General features: G+C 35.1%; 1 pseudogene; it reads right to left on the bottom strand.

Moving 5' to 3' along the window:
- Positions 1–21,343: 21,343 nt before the first annotated feature.
- LOC111405632 lies at positions 21,344–22,413 on the bottom strand (annotated as a pseudogene).
- Between the last annotated feature and the right edge of the window lie 252 nt (positions 22,414–22,665).

Here is a 22,665-nt window from a genome sequence, read left to right as displayed (position 1 = left end):
ACTAATTGCCTATGAACGACGAATGAACATTGCTGATGATTGATCATCTTTTTCATTCATGACTTAGCAGTGCTGATATAATTTAAAATTGAAAAACATCTCATTGTGTAATTTACAAAGTACTTATTGAAGCAAATAATTTGAATTCTCACCGTCGAAATTTGGTTAATTAAATTTGTGACTCTTATCTCTTGAATTTGTGATATATGACATATGCACTTTGATATATGATCCAAGGCCTCTAACCACCAAATCTCTTGGATTTGTGAGCCTGAGCCAACGATCCATGATCAAATTTCTTGAATTAGTGACCTATGACCTATGCACTTGACACGTGGCTTATGATCTAATTCAATAGTCTGTTAACAAATGTCTTAGGTCCGAGTCCAAAGTTAAATTTGTGACTTGACTTGTGCACTTTTACATGTGGCCATGACTTAATCCAATGGTAGGTGATCAATTCTTTTAAATATGTGACATAATCCAATGGTCTGTGATTAAATTTCTTGAATCTATTGACATGTGATCCATGCATTTGACAGGTCACATAATCAAGAAATTTGGTCACAGAAACTCAATCGGATATAACCTACACAACACTACCATCACCAACAATCACAATCTTCATCTCCATCTCTACACAACCACACCACCCCAACAATAAAACAACCTCAAACCTACAGTCTCACGAATTGAAAGTATCTGTTTAAAAATATTCCCTCAAAGAAAGACAAAAATACTCTCCTAAACTTGTGAATCCGTTGCGCTGCAATTCTTCAAAAGCTAAATAAAAGGAAAAGATGGAATTGAAAAGCATTATGAGTTTGGCAATGCACATACTATTCTCAAAATTGGGGTCCATCAGATGCTGCGTTGGAAAGAGATTTCATGTTTGGGCCTCCAACGACTCCCTTTGGGCCAAATTCTTTTTTTCTGATCTTGTCAGCCCCCTCTGTTAAAATGCTGCAAAATTTTCACATGTCATTCATGTCTCCGACGTCGTCCATGTGTGCGGCAGGTGGCGGCAGGTGAAGATAGAGAGATTGAGATGAGAGATGGAGAGAGGGAAAAGATTTTAGGGTTTGAAATTAATACTTGATATATGCTTAATTAAACTTTATACTTGATTTTAGAATTGTCATCTTTAAATATTTACTGTAGTGTAATTTCCACTTACATTAAAAAGCGATGTACACAAAATACAAGCCCATAATCTATTGACGATAAACTCACAGCCAAACAACACATAACCAAAACAAATCTCATTTTTTTACCGAGAAATCAACTATACCCCTCCCCCCCAAAAAAAAGGAAAAAAAGAAAAAATAAAGAAAGCAAAGGACTTTGTTTGGAGATGAATAATAAAAGGAAAAAGTATATATGCATCATGCATACACATTTTCATGGTTATATGAGAGCTGTGCTGGTGGTATAGAACCCAATTTGACAGAATGTGTATAGATCACTCACACTTCGTGAGGCTGGGTGAATTTCTAGGCATTTTTTAATCACAACAGGGATCCACACATGTGATTGTTTGCTAACATTCTGTGAGTGAACAGTTCTGTACAAAATTGTTTATTCCTTAGATGAAACAACTAAACATACATTCATCCTCGTACACACACGTACTCCAACATAAGTTACCTTTATATAAACACTAAACAGAACTGGTGGTTAGTATTTGCAGAGGCAGGGAAGGGTATTATTCGATTTTGAGAAAAAAACTTACACTGCAGTGGTGTGGGTGCATGAACAAACAGTCACGTGTGTGCTAAAATGCGCTGATCGTGAATTGAATCCCTTTTTTGCTTGAACTTCAATCATGAGACTAATAGAGGTCACAGGGGTAATGGACCCTTTTACTATCTTACGCCTCAACTCGTACAGGTATGTAAATTTGGTGGCCTCTTAGAAGTTAAAGAGCATAGTGCTAATTTGTGAGAAAGTGCTATAAGCACCCTCAACTGTAAATAATGTGGAAAATTCTCCAACTACATGGATTCCTTCACAAAATTTCTAGAGGTGTTATGGCAGCACTTGATTCACAGACTATTTTTTTTTCCATCTGCTAATCAGTCCGCACCATGTGAAATTCTTTAAAATTTCTGTGGAAAAAACCCTTACCATAGCATTGCTCAGAGTCCAATTTTGAACTACTCGTCTCTGGATTGGTCCGTGATCTCTTATTTGTTATTCTACATTATTTTTTTTTTCTTTTTGATTTTCGCAACAAGTATTTTAGTAGTTCATTCAATTTCAAATTACCAAAGTTCAAGAAAAATAAATTATAATTTTCATTGCGATCTTTCCAATAAATGTTTATCTAGATATAAATGCAAAAAGGGTAGTTATATTACCACTACATTATTTATTTACCACACCATGTTATAAATACACAACAATTAAAATAAAATTTTAATAAATACACCAAGGTAAATTTACTAATATATTCATGACTCAAATACACATTTCATTACTTTTTAAATTTTCAGTTCTTTCAAGTCTCTCTTCCCCTCAATTACCAACAAGCTTCGATGAGCGGCGAGACCTCCGTGTGCACTGATTTGACTCATTCATTAGCTCTTTAATAATAAAGAAATATTAGAATTTTCATCTAGATTTACAATGACCATCCAAACTTTTTGTTAGCTTTTCTTTTGGTTTTCAATTTGATTCGAGCATTTAGCTTTTCACTCTTTACATGTATTCCATATGTGTATTATGGTGGTTTGTGTATTATGGTGGTTTGCTTATGATCATTTTAGTAAATAAAAAAAAATGTGGTGTGACAAAAAATTTTTGCGGTGGTAATATAATTGCCATACAAAAATGCAATTTTATCTCACGATATTGAAAAGAGGCATATTAGTGAATTTATTAATTGTTAACTTCTCTTCGAAAAAAATCTATATAAATTTACTGACGTAAAGTTCTCGAACAGTTAACGACGTCAAAATCTACCGTAACTTTCAGTAAAGTTTAACGGTGGGCTCCTACCAATTTTATACGGAGCCATTATATACGTTCCATTTTTATTCGCACTTTACACTCACAGTAAAAACTGACTCGCAGAGAAGAAATATCCATAAACTTGGGACCAGAGTTTCATCCTAATTAGATGAAAAATGAAAAATGAAAAATGAAAAATGAAAAGCGAAGAATTGATTTTGGGTAGTTTTGAATTTGCATTTCTTGGATTTTAGCCATAAAACCAATATTTTCTTGATTTCTGGGCATTCCTCTGATTTTATCCCTCTGGTAAAAAAATTTAAAATTTTCTATTAATCTGCCATTTTTGGGGAGCATATTACCTACAGTTGATTTCTTACATAAAACCCACATTTTCTAGGCCTTCAAATTCGCTGAAAAGCTTTTTTGATCGTACAATAAAGACGTTAATTTTTTAGTAGTTTGTTTTATGCCTATAAAACGCTCATTCATCGTACCTTTCCAGTCGAAGAATTTCACGAGATATATGTGTTGAAAAATAATAGCAAATAATAGTGTTATCGTAATTTATATTTGGGCAGAATAACGACGTTTGGATAGTTTTGTACGGTCGAGACAAGAGTTCGACTCTTTCTCTTTAAAACGATAATGCTCCGCACTGGTACTAACGGTATTGTAGCACTCGTTTTCCAAGATACAACGACCTCGTCTTGTAATAGTAGTACTCCAAATTACAAGACCCGACGAACCCGTAAAGTTTAGATCTCTCCACACACACTAGATAACTGAAATGCACAAAAAGTAATTTTCGAGAACTGAATTATAAAAACAGAATGCATGGACAAAGGGATAATTTTGGGAGAGTAGAAAATCAATTCTGACTTTTGGAATGAATAAAAATCGGGGCATGGGGGCCTATTTATAGATGTTGAAAGGTTATGTCCCAACAGACACAACTACTGAAAAGTTGTGTCCAAAAGATACAAACGGTTTGGACAGTCAACCGCCACTTTGGACAGTCAACCGTCACTTGGACAGTCAACCGCCACTTTGGACAGTCAACCCGCTAACTTCTAGAAGCACCGTACCACGTGTCACACACAGAAAATTCGGGGAAGGAAAAAATTAATAACATAAAATATATTATTATTATAATAATAAAATAACATAATTAAATGTTATTTTACCAAAAAATATATATCAGCTTGGCCCAAGCCCAAGACACACGACCCGTGACCGTGCCGTGCCAAGCCGGCCAATCGGACGGACGGCGGCAGCAGCACGCGTGTGGATTTTGGCTTAACTTACTAGCATGTAGGTTCTCTTCCCCTCAAAGACTATTGGTACCCCTTGGAGCCCAAACCCAAGTCCTAAACTTGAGCTATATAAGGTGGTTTATATTCTTCTAGTTTTCCTATGTGGGATTGGTATTTTCCAATTTCTCACCTATTTTATTTCAACATCAAATGGACATATTTTGGCCTTAATTTCTCATTCACCCTAAATTGGTTTTGAGAAAATAAATATACAATATTAATCTACTCATGGAGTAGAACACATTCGACCAAAGAAATCTTATTTTCGATTAACGAGACCCACTAAATTAATTGGTCAAAAGTTGGTCAAACCAACTAATTAAAACCAATTTTTCCAACAATCCCCCACATGAATGGAAATTAATGCAGTAGACTATGCAAACCTTATAGAGAGATCAGGCGGAATGTTATCGCATCTGGATAGGTACCTTATGGGTTTGAACCTTCCGTAGTAGAATACTATCGAATTTACTTGGCTAATCAGTGAACGCGGTATCTTGAACTGTCAGCTGTTTTTGTAAACCAAGACAATAGTATCAACACAATAACCTTCCTAACATTTTCGAGTTCTCACCGTTGTGTTCATTTTGGCCCTGAACAACTCTTGAATTTCATAAGTGCTTTAGAGAATTCAAGCCTTTGAAACATTCTCATAGAAGCGGCCACACTTCACACTTGTATAGGTGATCTCCTATTAAGAGTACCTGCCATACTCTACTTAGGTAGTCCAAGATATAGGAATCATTAAAAGTATAACTTAACCTAAAACTTTCTGCAGATAGCACTTCCTTATCATAGGAATGGGTAGGAGTTAACTCCGAAGTGCTTATTGAATCTTCATAACTTAGTTGTCCCATTGAACCAAGATTTTGGGATCTCCAGTCAGTAAGGTTGGGTTACCATTACAAAAATTCTTATGTAGTAGGCTTTAAGCCCATTCCCTTGATAGGCAGTATACTTGATCTCTTGGTAAGCCTTTGGTAAGCGGATCTGTCAGATTTTCTCTAGACTTTACATAATCTATGAAAATAATACCATTTGAGATCAACTGCTTAACTGTATTATGTTTTCGACGTGTATGTCGAGACTTACCATTATACATACTACTTTATGCTCTACCGATAGCCAACTGACTATCACAATGTATACTAATTGCAGGCACAGGCTTAGGCCAACATGAAATATCCTCTAAAAAATTTCGAAGCCATTCTGCTTTCTCTCCAGCTTTATCTAAAGCTATGAATTCAGATTCCATTATGGATCGAGCTATACATGTTTGTTTAGAGGATTTCCAAGATACAGCCGCACTACCAATGGTAAAAACATACCCACTAGTGGATTTTGAGTCTTTTGTATCTGATATCCAATTAACATCACTGTATCCTTCTAATACAGCTGGATATCTCGTATAATGTAATTCAACATTTGAGGTGTATCGTAGATATCTTAGAACCCTTACCAGTGTTTTCCAATGGTCATTATTTGGGTTACTTGTATATCTATTAAGTTTGTTTACTGCATATGCAATATCAAGGCGAGTGCAGTTTGTAATATACATTAGACTGCCTATTATCCGAGAGTATTCTAATTGAGATATGGGTTCGCCTTTATGTTTGGCCAAATGTAGACTTAAATCTACTGGTGTTTTAACTAGACTTTCATCGTACATATTAAACTTTTTAAGTACAGTCTCAATATAGTGAGATTGAGACATTACAAGTCCCTCAGATGTTTTAAGAATTTTAATTCCTAATATTACATTTGCAATACCCATTTATTTCATGTCAAAATGTTTTGTCAACATTTTCTTAGTATTTGTTATCATATCATAACTACTACCCACAATTAGCATGTCATCAACGTATAGACATACAATTACATATGCATTAGGTGTGGTTTTAATATAAACACATTTATCACATTCGTTAATCTTAAAACCATTTGACAACATAGTTTTGTCAAATTTTGCATGCCATTGTTTTGGCGCTTGTTTTAGTCCATATAATGACTTGACGAGTCTACACACATTTTTCTCCTGTCCAGAAGCGATGAACCCTTCAGGTTGTTCCATGTAAATTTCTTCTTCTAGCTCACCATTTAAGAAAGCTGTTTTGACGTCCATCTGATGGATTTCCAAATTATGCAATGCTGCGATTGTAATTAATACTCTAATTGATATTATCCTTGTCACAGGTGAGTATGTATCGAAAAAATCAAGGCATTCCCTTTGTTTGAATCCTTTAGCTACCAATCCGGCCTTGTATTTATCAACTGATCCATTAGTCTTTAATTTTCTTTTGAAAATCCATTTACAACCTAATGGTTTATTACCAGGTGGGAGATCTACCAATTCCCATGTATGATTCTGCATAATAGAATCAATTTCACTATTGATAGCCTCTTTCCAGAATGGAGTTTCTAGACTAGACATTGCTTTATTGAATGTCCTAGGCTCATTTTCTAACATATAAGTTAAAAATCTGGACCAAAAGATGTAGATGTTTTGGTTCTTTTGCTGCGTCTTGATTTTTTATCACTTTGAGGATTACTAATCGCAAAATCATAAGTTCGTTCTTGCGGGCTTATTTCTTTCTTATCTTTATAAGAAAACTTGTCCTCAAAAAATACAGCATTCCTAGATTCAATGATAGTATTTTCATGTATATCCGGAATGTCAGACTTATGTACGAAGAACCGATAAGCACTACTGTTATTAGCATATTCAATGAATATGCAATCGATAGTTTTAGGCCCTATTTTAATTTGTTTAGGCTTTGGTATTTGTATCTTAGTCAAACACCCCCACACTTTTAAGTATTTGTACGAAAGTTTATGACATTTTCATACCTCATAAGGAGTTTTGTTCCTACCTTTGTGTGGTACTTTATTTAGAATGTGGTTAGCTGAGAGAATTGCTTCCCCTCACAAATTTTGTGGTAAACCAGAAATAACCAACATAGCGTTCATCATCTCTTTTAGAGTGCGATTTTTGCGTTCTGCAATACCATTTGATTGAGGTGAATAAGGAGCTGTAATTTGATGAATAATCCCAGAATCTGAACAAAATTCATCAAACGGTGCTCCATATTCCCCACCTCTATCACTACGAACAATTTTTATTCGTTTGCTTAGTTGATTCTCAACCTCATTCTTGTACTGTTTAAATGTTTATAAAGCCTCGTCTTTACTCCTTAACAAAAAGACATAACAATACCTTGTGCAATCATCTATAAAAGTAATAAAATACTTTTTACCTCCTCTAGTTTGCACAAACTTTAAATCACAAATATCACTGTGAATTAATTCTAGAGGATTTGAGTTCTTTTCAACTGAATGAACGGTGTTTTTGCTAATTTAGCCTTTATACATGTTTCGCATCGATGATTTTGATCAAAGGACATTGAAAGTAATAAATCTAAACTTACTAATCTTCGTAATGTATTAGCATTTACATGTCCTAACCTATCATGCCATAAGTTAGAAGACTCAATCAAATAAGTAGAAGATTTATTTTTATTAATATCAAAATCACGGAGTACAGGCATTACATTCAATTTGAATAGCCCATTGGCTAAGTACCCTTTGCCTACAAACATTCCATTTTTGGTGAGTACAAACTTGTCAGATTCAAATACCAGCCTAAAGCCATTCTTGCTTAAAAGAGCTCTGGATACCAAGTTTTTGCGAATATCGGGAACATGCAACACATCGATGAATGTTACTTTTTTCCCTGATGTCATCTTCAGTACTACTTTACCTAGACCAATAACTTTTGATGTTGCTGAGTTGCCCATGAAGTGTTGTCATCCATTGATAGGAGTGTAAGATGAAAAACATCTCCTTATCCGCACAAACGTGACGAGTAGCGCCAGTATCAACGAACCATTCTCTCAGATTATCCACCATATTTGCTTCAAATACAACAGCCGAAAGCATTAGTTCAGACACTCCGTTAGACAGCCTGTCTTCTTCAGTCAAGTGTACTTGGTCCGTTTTGTTTTGCTTTTTCTGCCGGCAGTCCTTTGCAATATGACTAGGCTTATCGCAGTTATAGCAATCTCCTTTGAATTTCTTGGCCTTACTCTTTTGCTTGCTATTATTCGGGTGCTTCTTTTTCTTGCTAGTATTTGGCTCCACTAAGTTGACTTTAGCCTCCATTTGCTGCTTTCCAAACTTCTTTTCAGCATTTCGATTGTCTTCCTCAATTCTTAATCTAACAATCAAATCTTCAAGTCCCATTTCCTTGCATTTATGTTTCAGGTAGTTCTTGAAATCTTTCCACATTGGTGGTAATTTTTCGATAATTGCAGCTACCTGAAATGGTTCACAGAGCTTCATGCCTTCTGCATGTATATCGTGCAAGATAAGTTGTATCTCTTGGACTTGAGTCATTACTGGTTTAGAATCTATCATTTTAAAGTCCAGGAATTTGCCTACAACGAATTTCTTCAATCCGACATCTTCTGTTTTGTACTTCTTTTCCAATGACTCCCATAGTAATTTAGCCGTTTTGACGGAACAGTATACGTTGTATAGTGTGTTGTCAAGGCAATTGAGGATGTAATTTCTGCACAAGAAGTCACTATGACTCCAAGCATCAAATGCTGCTCGTTTTTTAGAATCTGTTTCCTTCTCCTTAACAGTTGAAGCATCCTCTTTCAAGATCTTGACCAGATTCAAAGTCATGAGATAGAACAACATTTTCTGTTGCCATCTCTTAAAATTCACTCCCGTGAATTTTTTCGATTTCTCCCCGTAAGCATTGTTAGGGGGTACGATAGACGTACTGCTACTTGCCATTATCGTTTTAAGATTGTTGAAAAATAATAGCAAATAATAGTGTTACTGTAATTTATATTTGGGCAGAGTAACGACGTTTGGATGGTTTTGTACGGTCGAGGCAAGAGTTCGACTCTTTCTTCTTAAAACGATAATGCCCCGCATTGGTACTAACGGTATTGCAGCACTCGTTTTCTAAGATACAACGACCTCGTCTTATAATAATAGTACTCCAAATTACAAGACCCGACGAACTCGTAAAGTTTAAATCTCTCCACACACACTAGATGACTGAAATGCACGAAAAGTAATTTTCGAGACTGAATTATAAAAACAGAAATTATGCAAGGACAAAAGGATAATTTCGGAAGAGTAGAAAATCAATTCTGATTTTTGGAATGAATAAAAACAGGGGTATGGGGGCCTATTTATAGATGTTGAAAGGTTGTGTCCCAACAGACACCACTGTCGAAAAGTTGTGTCCAAAAGACACAAACGATTTGGACAGTCAACCGCCATTTTAGACAGTCAACCGTCACTTGGACAGTCAATCGCCACTTTGGACAGTCAACCCGCTAACTTGTAGAAGCACCGTACCACGTGTCACGCACAGAAAATTCGGGGAAGGAAAAAATTAATAACATAAAATATATTATTATTATAATAATAAAATAATATAATTAAATGTTATTTTACCAAAAAATATATATTAGCTTGGCCCAAGTCCACGACCCACGACCCGTGACCCGTGACCGTGACCGTGCCAAGCCGAGCCGAGCAGGCCGGTCGGACGGACGGCGGCAACGGCACGCGCGTGTGGGCTTTGGCTTAACCTACTAGCATGTAGGTTCTCTCCCCCTCAAATACTATTGGTACCCCTTGAGGCCCAAACTTGAGCTATATAAGGTGATTTATATTCTTCTAGTTTTCCTATGTGGGATTGGTATTTTTCAATTTCCCACCTATTTTATTTCAATATCAAATGGGCATCTTTTGGCCTTAATTTCTCATTCACCCTAAATTGGTTTTGAAAAAATAAATATATCATATTAATCTACTCATGGAGTAGAACACATTCGGCCAAAGAAATCTTATTTCCGATTAACAGGACCCATTAAATTAATTGGTCAAAAGTTGGTCAAACCAACTAATTAAAACCAATTTTTCCAACAATATGTACTCAGACATGAGGTTGGCAAATGCACACAGGCATGCGGGCAACATTTTGGTTCACAAAGAAGGCGAAGAGGGTAGAATTGGGCTTATTCCAATCAATCATGGTTACTGCTTACGAGAGAATGTAAGTGTTCTTTTCCTTGTCCATATTTAGTACTTGTCATGCCATTCAATTGGTTTATTTCTGATTAATTTGCATGCTGCGTTCTTTTATCCCGACACTGCTGTTTTGAGAATTTTGTGTTACTATATTGTATGGATCACTTTGGAATTTATAAATTTGATTTGATCTTCAATCCATCCTTCTATTTGTGAGTGTTATGCCCTAAATCCAATCGATTTAGGTTGTAAACGCTTTTAATATGTTTGACGCATTTAATTTTGGCGAGATCTATTATTTATTTAAATTAATTTTGTGATAAATAATATTAAATAATAGAATCCGAAAATCCAAGTTTAAGTGATTTGTTAATTACAAGGAGTTGTGATTGTGAGATACAAATTACATATAATTGAATCTTGAATAAATCGTGGTCGTAAGTAATAATGAGATACGGATATCGTTAATACAGTTAGACCATCACGTGTGACATTTCTTACTTGTGAAGTAAGTAGCTGATCTCACGAGCTAAAGTGTGGTGACACTTAAATGAACATGTGGATGTTTTGTTATAGAACAAAACATTAGAGACCCGCTAAGAGATTCCACATGGATAACTATCTGAGTGTCAGTGGAAATTTCTAACGTTCGGTAATGAAATTAGTCCTACAACTTGAGGTCATCATAGTACCTTATATGAGGACAGTTATATTTTGAGGGTGTTTGATGTTGCTCTGCCAATGGCCGGTAATACGATATCGTTCGAATATGTCAAGAACCACATGAAGGTTGTGAATGATCAATAGAGGATTCGTCACTCTTAGATAGTAAGAGATTGTGATTTGCATTTCGTTCAATTAAGTCAATAACGAAATCCTTGGCCAAGGTGTACATATAAGTCATATTGACTTAATAGAAGAGTGAAAGATATGATCGATAATCGAGATTGACACACTTCCAAATCTCGTAGTTGATCGGATCATATTGACGAAATGATTATAATTTCATGGTAAACAAACAGTTTTGGTTTTGTCATACCACGTGACATTTCCCATCACATGTGTTGCCCTAATGCATTGTTAGATGTCAATTTGGGACGACGAGTGTGAATCTGTGATAAATTAAAAGAGTGTTTAATTTATCAGTTTTGATTAGATCAAAATAATATTTCACGTCGTTGGGAACCTAATGGGTCGCACACAAAATAGAATTGAAAGATTGCAAATTCCCAATTGATTAATTTAACAATCATTGGATAAATTAATTAATTAATTGGATTTGTTATTTATATTCCCGAATTAATTAATTGGATTGATTAATTCACGGATTGGGTTTAATTAAATGGATTAATTAAACAATGGATCGGACCGGGCCGAACCTGTTTGGGTTTATATAAATACATCACTAGGGTTTGAGGTCCATAAGGTTTTCATTATTCTTGCTGGCATAAGAGAGAAAATCCTAGCAGTTACAGTCTATTCTCTGTATGGATTTCATTGGAGGTTGGACAATTGGATAGCTGTGGGAGGCAGATTCAAACTGCTGGAAAGGAATAACGCGAAAGAGTTTACAAATTAAAGAAAATGTATATTTCTTATCACAGTTTTTATCTAAATACAAAGTTGAATCCTGAATGGGAATTGAAATTTGTTAAATTTCGCTGTGCATGTTTAAGTAAATTCTCAATAGTGGTATCAGAGCCAGATTTGTATTTGTTAGGAACTGTTTTACGTGTTGATTAAATTAAATATTAGTTTAATCATGTTCATCCCTAAATCTAGCAAATATAGTTTTAATTTTTTTCCTTCAGAATCTATTCTTGAAAAAAAAACAAAAAATTTTGTGTCGAGGCGGGTGGCGCTCCCCGTGGCAGGCGCTGCTGCAGCGCCTCGTGCTACTGGTTGTTTTCAGTTGGGCGGAGGCGCCGCCACTGGAGGAAAAAGAGAATTTTTTTTTCGGGTTTGGTGGTGGATACGGGGGCCTCTGTTACAAATAATGTAATTAGGGGGCCTTGATTGCAATTACGAAAATGGGGTCAATTTGCAATTTTAAAATGAGAGACCTGTTCTGCAAATTTTTAATTTGGAAGGGTCTGCTATTATTTTTAATTTGGGTCAAATTTGTAAATTGTCAAAAAGGTTTTGATTTTGAATTTTGAATTGTTTTAAAAATGAGTTTTTAATTGGGTTTGACCCATACCCTAATTTTGACCTAGAATTAAAATTTATTTAAAATTTGACGACTTTTATATTTTTGTTAAAATTAGATTTTAACTTAAATATTTAGTTTTGACCCTTAATTGAATTTTATTTTGTTTGGGAATTTTTTCCTAAATTAAAATATTAATTCAATTTTATTAAAGTTGGACTCTAATATTATATTAATTAAAATTTGTTTTCAATTAGTACCACTTCCCAATGCAAATTAAAACTTAGAGTATGACTCTAATTTAATAATTAATTAAAATTCGATTTTCATTAAATTACTTCGCCTAGTAGTTATGGAATTAGAGTTAGACTCTAATTCGGAATTTAATTAAAATTTGATTTTAATTAAATAGGCCTGTCGATTAAATTAATTAATATGATTAATTAATTGTTTAATTATCTCGATCCCAAAATTTTTGAATTAGTTTTGACGACTATAATTGCTAGATTTATGAAATATTGCATATAATATTAAATATTATACATAGGAAACATTTATGCGATGAATTTTTATGGATGATTATGGACTCGCTCATATGGATGTGTTGAATGATTGATTTACTTCCTATTGTTTTTGGACCTGCGAGTCCGTTGTTATTATTGTTGTTATGGGCCTGCAAGCTCTTTATTATATTGGACTTGTGAGTCCATTATTATTGTTATTATTATGGGCCTGCGAGTCCGATTTCTTTTAGGCCTGCGTGCTAACTAGTATATGATACATGTTGCAAGTTCGGCTAATTGGAGGCGCAAAAAAAGGTGGACACCATGGAGATGATGTATTGCTATTGATCCAATGTTGTACCCTTTAGGAATTGACCAACTAGTTTTCCCTTCGGCTCGGGAAAACTAGATAAAACAAGTCCATAATCATCCATACTATTACTTATATATATATTTATTTGCATAGTAGATGTATGTTTATATATATATATATATAATTACTTGACGAGACCATTGCACGTTAAGTCCCTCGTTAAAAATATTAAGTTAGTATTATTTGCCTTCCGTCATTATAGTGAAAAACAAGAATCCTAAATCGACCTTAGCTTGTTGAGTACACTTAAGGCTGATCCATTAGAGATATATTTGACACTATGAAATATTTGATATTTCTGAATGATGGGTTTGACTTAACTAAAATTTATCTTTTGTTGAGTACACTCAAGAAGATAAGTTTTAGAGGCATGTTAAACTAACACATAAGATGTGTGAAGACAAAAGAGTTGTCAGCTTAATGATCTGGGAGTTGTATGGAGATACAATTGATAATAATATCTACCCAAATGTTTTATTAAGATTTGTTGAGTACACTCAAAATCTCGATACAACGAATGGGATCCCAGCCCACTGGGAATCAAGTGTGGATTCAAATAATTTATGTATGAGGGTCATGAATTTGTTTTAAACAGTGGGAGCACGTTTAATTAAAGCCCATATTGAATTTATGTACATGCATTATAATACATATTAATTCTATGTTTTTCGTCATTTACAGTTTTTTGAATCATGAATAATCATATAAATTTGAGAGGCATACTGGATGCCAACAAGCTGACCGGACCAAATTTTCTCTATTGGCACCGCAATTTGAGAATCGTTCTCAAGCATGAGAAAATTAGATATGTCCTTGAACAGTCCTTTCTAGTGGTGCCTACTGAAAATTTCACTCAGGAAGAGGTGGCTGCTTACAACAAACACAATGATGATGATAACACTGTAGCATGTGTGATGCTTGCAGCTATGTCACCTGAGTTGTAGAAGCAACATGAGGGTATGGATGCTTACACTATGATTTTTCATAATGAACAATCACGTGTGGAGAGGTATGAGACCTCTAAACAACTATACCGGTGCAAAATGGCAGAGAGATCATCAGTCAGTGCTCATGTGATGAAGATGATTGGTTTCATTGAAAAACTGAGTTCACTGGGTTTTATCATGGATCATGAACTAAGTATTGACTTGGTTCTACAATCTCTGCCATATAGTTATTCACAATTCATTATGAACTTTAATATAAATAAGATCGAATGCACACTCCTTGAGTTGCTTAATATGCTTAAAACTGTGGAGCCCAATATCAAGGCTAGCACTGGGCATGTCTTAGCTATTCATTCCTCCAAGGGAACTAAGAGGAAAATTAAAGGAAGTTTTAAGAAAACATCCAAAAAGGCTAAGAAAAATAACAAAGCAGTCAAAGCAGGCAAGGACAATACCAAATCTGATGACACATGCTATCACTGTGGAGTGAAAGGTCATTGGAAGAGGAACTGCAAGGCTTACCTCTCAAGCTTGAAGGGAAAGAAGTCTTCTGAAACTTCTACTTCAGGTATTTTTGTTATCGAGGTTAATATGTCTACTTCATTAGCTTCTTGGGTATCAGATACCGGATGTGGATCTCATATTTGCATAAATATGCAGGGACTAAAGAGAAGTAGACCATTGCAGAAGAGATAAGTTGACCTGCGCGTAGGAAATGGAGCAAGAGTTGCTGCATTAGCTGTAGGGACATACTTCTTACGATTGCCTTCTGGCTTAGTATTAGAATTAGAAAGTTGCTATTTTGTTCCCGTCATTATTAAAAACATTATTTTTATTTCGTGTTTGGACATGAATAATTTTTCAATTAATGTTAAGAACAATCGTTGTTCGTTTTATAAAGATGAGATCTTTTATGGTTGTGGTGTGTTGCAAAATGGAATTTATATTCTTGATACTGAGTCGTGTATTATGAATATAAAAAATAAAAGGTATAAAAGTGATAATCTAAATAATACATACATCTGGCATTGCAGATTGGGTCATATTAATGACAAACGCATTTTCAAGTTACATAAAGATGGATACTTGGGGTCAACTGATTTTGAATCATTTGACAAATGCGAATCGTGCCTGTTAGGCAAAATGATCAAGTTCCCTTTTACTAGAAAATGAGAAAGAACCACAGAACTTCTGGGACTAATACATATTGATGTATGTAGACCCATGTTAATAACTACCAGAGGTGGTTTCTCTTACTTCATCACATTCACTGATGATCATTCTAGATATGGTTATGTGTATCTGATGAAATTCAAGCATGAAGCACTTGAAAAGTTCAAGAAATTCAAACTTGAAGTAGAGAAACAAATTGGTAAAAATATACTTACGCTGAGATCAGATCGAGGTGGAGAATATTTAAAGGGAGAATTTTTAGATTATCTTAAAGAGAATGAGATTCTCTCGCAGTGGACTCCGCCATATACACCGCAACATAATGGTGTATCTGAACGAAGGAATCACACTTTGTTAGACATGGTGCGATCTATGATAAGCTATGCAAACATCCAAAAATCATTTTGGGGTCATGCACTAATTACTGCGTGTTACACACTTAACCGTGTCCCATCTAAATTGGTCGACAAAACTCCATACGAGCTATGGAGAGGAAAAAGACCAAACTTATTTCATATGAAAGTTTGGGGCTGTGTCGCTTATGTAAAAAGAGAAATGAATCAGATAAAATTGTGGCTAAATCTGACAAATGTGTATTTGTGGGATATCCAAAAGAGACAATTGAATATCAGTTTTATAATCCTGTTGAGAAGAAGTTGTTCATCTCAAGGCATGTCATATTCTTAGAGAAAGAGTTTATTCTAAGAGAGGGTAGTGGGAGCAAACTAGAACTTGAAGAAGTTCAAGAATCCACAAATACTGTTGACCAATTAGATGAACCTGAGTCGATCCTACACCTGTTGATGGACAGACTCTTGATCAGGATGTAGAGAACCCTGAGGACATTCCAGCTCAGCGTAAATCAAGTACGATCATTCGACCTCCCAGAAGGTACGAATTCACGATTACTAATCAAATATTATTAGTCGAGGATGATGAACCTACAAATTACGCAGAAGCAAAGTCAAGTGTTGATTCGAAGAGATGGCAAGATGCCATGGAATCCAAAATAAACTCAATGTATGAGAACAAGGTTTGGACCTTGGTCGACCTTCCAGGTGGGATAAAACCGATAGGTTGTAAATGGGTTTACAAGAAAAAGGTCGATATGGATGGAAACGTCCATACATACAAAGCAAGGCTAGTAGCGAAGGGGTACACACAAAAACAAGGTGTTGACTTTGATGAAACTTTTTCGCCTGGAGCCATGCTAAAGTCCATTCGAATTGTGCTTGCAATAGCAGCATACCATGATAATGAGATATGACAAATGGATGTCAAAACTGCTTTCCTTAATGGAAACTTACAAGAGGAGCCAACAAAGTATGTAAGTTAAATCGATCCATTTATGGATTAAAGCAAGCCTCTAGGAGCTGGAATCTTCGTTTTGATGAAACAATCAAAATGTTTGATTTTATCAAAAATGAAGACGAACCATGTGTTTATAAGAAGACAAGTGAGAGCGCGGTCGTATTCCTGATATTATATGTCGATGACATATTATTAATGGAAAACGACATCCCAATGCTTTAATCGGTAAAATTATGGTTGTCAAAGAATTTCTCAATGAAAGATATGGGAGAAGCAACGTATATCTTAGGAATCAAGATCTATAGAGATAGATCTAAAAGATTACTAGGCTTATCTCAATCTTCGTACATAGATAAAATATTGAGAAGATTTAATATGGAAGAGTCTAAAAGAGGATTATGTCCCATATCGCATGGGATTTACCTCTCAAAAGATATGTGTCCTAAAACACATGATGAAAGGAGTTGCATGGATAAGATTTCTTATGTTTCGGCAATAGGATCTATCATGTATGCGATGCTATGTACAAGATCAGATGTTTCATATGCTCTAAGTGTTACGAGCAGGTTTCAAGCAAACCCTGGTGAGAAACACTGGATAGCGGTTAAGAACATTCTTAAGTACTTGAAAAGGACTAAATATGTGTTCTTGATCTATGGAGGAAATGAACTGAAAATTCATGGGTATACTAATGCCAGCTTTCAAACTGACAAGAATGATAGCAAGTCTCAGTCAGGATATATGTTTACTCTCAACAATGGAGCGGTTAGTTGGAAAAGTTCCAAACAGGAGACAACCGCTGATTCAACAACAGAAGCCGAGTATATAGCTGCTTCTGAAGCAGCGAAGAAAGCTGTCTGGATCAAGAAATTCATTAATGAACTTAGAGTCGTTCCTAACATTGTTGATCCCATACTTTTGTATTGTGATAACAATGGAGCCATCGCGCAAGCGAATGAACCGAGATCTCATCAACGATCCAAACATGTGTTAAGGCGATATCATCTCATCAAGGAGATTATACAAAGAAATGACGTAAGTTCCCACAGATGACAATATTGCAGATCCACTGACAACGCCGTTTTCACAACAGAAACATGATCGTCATGTGGATGCTTATGGTATTAGATACGTGAGTGATTGAATCTAGTGCAAGTGGGAGTTTGTAAGTGTTATACCCTAGATCTAATCGATTTAGGTTGTAAACGCTTTTAATATGTTTAATGCATTTAATTTTGACGAGATCTATTATTTATTTAAATTAATTTTGTGATAAATAATATTAAATAATAGAATCCGAAGATCCAAGTTTAAGTTATTTGTTAATCACAAGGAGTTGTGATTGTGAGATACAAATTACATATAATTGGATGTTGAATAAATCGTGGTCGTAAGTAATAACGAGATACGGATATCGTCAATACAGTTAGACCATCACGTGTGATATTTCTTACTTGTGAAGTAAGTAGCTGATCTCACGAGATAAAGTGTGGTGACACTTAAATGAACACGTGGATGTTTTGTTATAAAACAAAACATTGGAGACCCGCTAAGAGATTCTACATGGATAACTATTTGAGTGTCAGTGGTTAATCTCTAACGTTCGGTAATGAAATTGGTCTTACAACTTGAGGTCATCGTAGTATCTTATATGAGGACAGTCATATTTTGACGGTGTTGGATGTTGCTCTGCCAAGGGCCGGTAATACGACATCGTTCGAGTATGTCAAGAACCATATGAAAGTTGTGAATGATCAATAGAGGATTCGCCACTCTTAGATAGTAAGAGATTGTGATTTGCATTTCCATCAATTAAGTCAATAACGAAATTCTTGGCCAAGGTGTACATATAAGTCGAAAAGGAGTTTTCGACTCATATTGACTTAATAGAAGAATGAAAGATATGATCGATAATTAAGATTGACACACTTCCATATCTCGTAGTTGATCGGATCATATTGACAAAGGGATTATAATTTCATGGTAAACGAATAGTTTTGGTTTTGTCATACCATGTGACATTTCCCGTCACATGTGTTGCCCTGATACATTGCTAGATGTCAATCTGGGACGACAAGTGTGAATCTGTGATAAATTAAAAGAGTGTTTAATTTATCAATTTTGATTATATCAAAATAATATTTCACATCGTTAGGTATTGTGGTTGAGAATCTAATTGGTCGCACACAAAAGAGAATTGAAAGATTGCAAATTCCCAATTGATTAATTTAACAATCGTTGGATAAATTAATTAATTAATTGGATTTGTTATTTATATTTCAAAATTAATTAATTGGATTGATTAATTCACGGACCGGGTTTAATTAAATTGATTAATTAAACAATGGACCGAACCGAGCCAAGCCCGTTTGGGTTTATATAAATACATGACTAGGGTTTGAGGTCCATAATGTTTTCATTATTCTTGCAGGCACAAGAGAGAAAACCCTAGTAGTTGCAGTCTATTCTCTGTGTGGATTTCATTGGAGTCTGGACAATTGGACAGTTGTGGGAGGCAGATTCAAACTGCTGGAAAGGAATAATGCGAAGGAGATTGCAAATTAAAAAAAATGTATGTTTCTTATCACAGTTTTTATCTAAATGCAAAACTGAATCCTAAATGGGAATTGAAATTTGTTAAATTTCGTTGTGCATGTTTAAGTAAATTCCCAACACTATTGAGTTTGTGCAAATTTAGCTACTTCTGAATTTTGTTGTGTTTTATATGAATTTCCTGTAACTGCTCTGATGTCAAGCTACCATGAAATGGAATTTAAAAATAATAGAAATTTGATACCGGGATAATGCATCCAACGAGCAATGAAGATTGATCAGTGCTTAGATACCATCCTAGCATGATATATCTCTGGCCTTTTCTCGTTCTTTCTTAAATCATTGTCAATCCTCTTATCACAGTTTGAAGATCGCACATTCGACTAGCTCTACTGGCCTCAAACTTGGCAGCCCTTTCTCCTAATACCATAGCTTACAGAAAGTCCCTCGACGCTGCAAAAAATACTCAACTTTTGAAGTTCTATGGCTGGAAAATTACACGTGAGTGTGCAGGTGTATTTCACCTTTCCACCATGGTTCTAAAGAAATGCGCAGAGAGAGGGCTCACTTTCTGTGCAATAGGAAGCATCATGTGCAGGGGAAGCAATGAGGAATGAATCTGTTATCGAGAAGATTATTTAAGAAACACAAGAAGCTATATTCCTGGAAGCGAGCGAATCATCATTATTTGAATCTGTATCACTTTATCATGGATTGTTATCTTGACTAGTTTTCCCCGTAAAGTCCAAAATAACTAGTGGAAATTTTGTAGATTACGCATATTTTGTATGGTCTATTATAGTATGTTTGTAAGATAGATTGGACAGTATTGTACTGAAACGCATATCATTTATCATAGATTGTTGCCTTTAGGGGTTCTTCCCCCTAAGAATGCAAAGTAAAAGCGTAAACATATATTAAAGTGTGGAAGTTTAGCTACCGAAGTCGAAACCATGCTGGGTGACAGAGTGTTTTCACAAAAGGTCGAAAACATCAGCTACCGGGCTAGGCAGGGAGGTAGGGATGACATTGCTTATCTAACAATTCTCCAAGTTTTAAGACTACCAAATGTACTAGCATTTCAAAAAATAAGAAACTGTACTAGCTTCAAAACAAATTACAGTAATAGGAGATCAAATTACTAAAAAGAGAAGGGAAATTTTATTTTCTTTCGAGTTTCAACACATTATGCAGACACAATGCAGTTAATATTAGAGCTCACATGTAGTCTACCCTTAACTGATATAATCTACAGTATCACCAGATGATATAGTGGCTCGGTAGGAGATGATTTCATTTCATCCTCCTTATTTTTCTCAAGCGGAACAAGGAATGGTTTTGGAGGCATCAGCAGGAGATCAACATCACCCTCGAGTAGGGACGAATCTAGGATGTTGAGTCAGCACGGGCGACCGTAATAAAATATTAAGGGCTTGTTTGATGTCATTTTTTGCAAGAAAAAAAAGAAAAAAAAATGCATTTTGGAATAATGATTTAATGGAGAATGTGTAGTTAAAAATAATAAAAAATTTTGAATTTATGTGTAATATTATTTTATTAAAGAATGTTTGATCGAAAATAAAAGAAAGAAAAATGTATTCTGAACTAAATGGGAATCAAACAAAGTTTCAAATTTAAATAAAATAATTATTTTGTTGAAGTTGAACATATATAATTTTGTTATAAGAATAAATCATATTCACCTAATAACATTATTGCTTTGTATAATTCAAAGGAAGAACACGATATTGAAATTTTTATAATTGCATTAAAACCACTAAAATCTTACATATATTATTTTGTTAAAATTTGTACCACAACTCATCAAGTGTCATAATGGGCAAGCTTCATTGTATCTTAGAATAGGTCGCAGGTTCAATTCCCCATTAATCTTTTCCTTATTTCAATTGCCTTTGGTGAAAATTGTATAACTAAAAATTTATACAATAAGTTGGTGGACAGATTCGAACTCGAGACGTAAAAATTAAACAAATGCAAGGGCTGACCAACTCGACTGCAAGGATCGGCTAAAGGAAAAGTGACTTACCATTAATATATCCTATATATTTGTCTATTCTCAGTAAAAAAAGGCCTCCCGGCGGATCCAGCACGCGCGGCCGCAGGGGCTCATCGGGTGCTGGATCCGCCGGTGCCCTCGAGCATTTCAAGAACTTTGTTCATAGAAGGACGACCAACGGGCTTCATTTGTATGCACCATAAAGCTACTATGATCATCTTCTTTGTCATATTTCCTCTTCTTCTGCGGCATCTCTCATTTCTAAATCATTTCCTATATTGAACTGGTTGTAAATCCATGAGGGAAAGTATATTTGGCTTACGTGATCAGCAAATGGATTCAGAGTTCTCCTTCTTCCTGCCATTTCCATTAATAACATCCCGAAACTATATATATCCGCTTTGTGTGAGACTCTTCCTATGTTTTTATAAAACAGTTCTGGAGCCATATAACCAATTGTTCCCCTTGCTGCAGTGAGAGTCACTGCACTGTCATCATTTGAATACAATTTCGCAAGCCCAAAGTCGGAAATTTTTGGATTGAAATTTTCATCAAGAAGGATGTTATGTGGTTTAATGTCGAAATGTAAAATTTGCATATGACAACCCCTATGTAGATAATCGATCCCACGAGCTACTTGCAGAGAAATTTCAAACATTTTTTTATAACTCAAGCTGACAGTACCATCCTGCTGAAATACATACTTATCAAGAGAACTATTAGGCATATACTCGTATATCAGAGCTCGTTTTGAACCTTCAATGCAAAATCCAACAGCTGCACGACATTTACATGGTGAATCCTTCCAATTGTTGCGACTTCACTGACAAATTCTTTGTCACTAGCCACAGTATTGGCCATCATCTTTACTGCAGCAAAAGGGCCACTTCGAAGCTTTCCTTTAAAGACAGTTCCATAACCACCTTCACCCAGTTTTTCCTTGAAATTGTTAGTCATCTTCTTGATCTCAGAATATGTGTATTTTATAGGTTCAAGGTTACTTTGACGTTGTAGGAAGTCTTCGAGGGTGTCATCCATCGATAAATGTCGCCTTCTCCATTTATACACCACCAATCCAAGTAGGAATGGAAATCCACACAAACATCTTAAAGCTATAGATGCTCCTGGATACTATGAAAATGAATAATTAAAAATTTTTCCTCTCATCTTCTCTTTATTTACGAATAAAGTAGTCTAACACTTACCAATCAAAAGGAAACCAAAATATGTGATATAAGCTGACAACAAAACAAAACCAAGTAAACTATGCTCAGAGGATAAAAATACGAGAAATTTTATAAGAAAAGGCTTACAGAC

Source organism: Olea europaea, chromosome 12, assembly GCF_002742605.1.
Source record: "Olea europaea var. sylvestris chromosome 12, O_europaea_v1, whole genome shotgun sequence".
In the NCBI taxonomy this organism is placed as follows: Eukaryota; Viridiplantae; Streptophyta; class Magnoliopsida; order Lamiales; family Oleaceae; genus Olea; species Olea europaea.
Note: the sequence above shows the minus strand (reverse complement) of the source record. Positions and strands in the feature narration are given on the sequence as shown.